The following is a 2,065-nucleotide window of genomic DNA, read 5'->3' on the forward strand; positions in this document are numbered from 1 at the left end:
TTCCACCCAAATGAGCTATCTTGCTAACTCCAACACCATGGACTGGTGTTTGCTGTCCTATCCTGTCCCCCACCCATACACCATCCTCTAAAGTTCATGACCAGAGCTACTAGGTTGCAATGCACACCTGGACAGGTGCAGCCATTGCTGGCACCTCGTACCAGTTGTCAAGCTAAGCCTAAACTCTGGCTTTCTTTAACCCATGGGAAGCATACAGGGAAAGGGACATGGTGGTTCTAATTGTCCCATACAGATAGAGAAACAGACAACATGGTATCCTCACGACCTACTTTAGAAGTAGTTGGGATGGGGCATCCCCTTGAACATCCATCTGGGCCACTGGTGACTTTAGCTCCCATGAAACCATGTGCCCTATTGAATCCCATGAGTTCATTGACAGCTCGGTTCTTTTCAAGGGGGGGTGCGCCACCTCTGTCCTACTACTCAAGACCAGCTAATGTCAACTGTGAGGTCAATTTCCCCCAATTACAATCTCATACCCTATCCAGGGTGGACTAGAAGTCACAAGACTGACAGATAGAAAGGAAACATCCTGTGCTCAACCAATGTGATTACCGGGTACCAGATGCAAAGAAGGTGGGGGTGGCATGGTCAGATGTTGACCATGGTTTTCTCCTGTAGGACAGCCACTGTGTGGAAGACCCTGTGCCCCTTCTGGGGTGAGGAGTATCAAGTGCATTTACCTCCCACGTTCCATGCGGTGGCCTTCTACGTCATGGATGAGGACGCTCTCAGGTAAGTCTGCCCTACTCTGCAGCTGGACCAGGATGTGACCATTGCTGACTGCTGGCCTCTGTGTGTCCTCTTTGCATCCAGCGTGTCCCGAGGGCCTGGGAAGAGGCAGGGTTGAGCTTGTGTATGGACTTGGTGTACACATGTGTGCGTGTGCATTGTGGCATGAGCTATGAAGTGAGCACCCAGATGTCATGAGTTTGGTGTGTTTTAGGTCTCATGGGCAGAAACATCATGTAGCGTGAGAGTCTCCACAGCCTGCACAGGAAGGAGTCCTGTGTTCTGCTCTATGGTGCCATCCTGCAACTGATGGCTTCCTGGAGGGTGGGGGCTGAGCTTGGAGCGCAGAGTTTTCTGAGATCCAGGCAAGCTGGTTCCATAGCTCAACTCTGACTCTCTCTCCACTCCTAGTCGGGATGATGTGATTGGGAAGGTCTGCCTCACAAAGGACACGCTAGCCTCTCACCCAAAAGGTAAGATACCCCACCTCTCCGATGGTCTACTTAATACCTGATTCCTACCATTCAACGTAGCCCCTGTTTTCCACTGGGTTCCTCCACCTGAGTCCCCAAACCCCAAGTGCCTGACACTACTCCAGACTCAGAGTCACTTGGATTATTTCTGGAATGCACACGTTTTTGGAGGCTTTGGCCCTGCCCTGGTCTCACTGTATAACCTCAGACACATCTTGACCTCTCTGGGCTTTTCAGATGTTTGAGCCCAGGAGCTCTTGGGTGTTTGGGCTCTGCCAGCTGAGTCTCTGACTGGTCTCATGGCTTCCTGAGGCACACACCTGTTCCTGTCTGTGAGGCTGAGGGTGGGGGGAAGGGGTGGCAGGCTCTGCTGACTCACCACGGAGCCTCCTGGCATGGCCAGGCCAGTGGCTTCTCTCAATGCAGCCTCAGACAGCCAGGTGCTCTTGGGGCACTTCCTTGCTAGTGGCTCCCTTTTAGCTCCCACACCTGGTCTTCGGATTATCACTGCAGTAGCCTGGAGGGAGCCCCCTGTTCTCATGTTTTAAGGCAGGAAAGTGGAGGATAGAAAGTTCCACAATCAGCGAGGGTCAGGAGCTTGTACTCAAACTGAGACTGATAGGGGGCCGACAGGTGGGTGTGTGCCTGTAATCCTGGCATTGGGGAGGGGAGGTGGAGCCAGGAGGATCAGGAGTGTGAGGTCATCCTCAGATACATAGTGTGAGTGAGGCCAGCCTAGGCTACATGAGACCCTGCTTCATAATGAAAGCGTGGAGGACTAGGAGTTGACTTAGTGAGGAAGAGCATTTGCTGGGAAAGCAAGAGGACCTGAGTTCAAA

This window comes from Cricetulus griseus, chromosome 4 (genome assembly GCF_003668045.3).
Source record: "Cricetulus griseus strain 17A/GY chromosome 4, alternate assembly CriGri-PICRH-1.0, whole genome shotgun sequence".
NCBI lineage: Eukaryota > Metazoa > Chordata > Mammalia > Rodentia > Cricetidae > Cricetulus > Cricetulus griseus.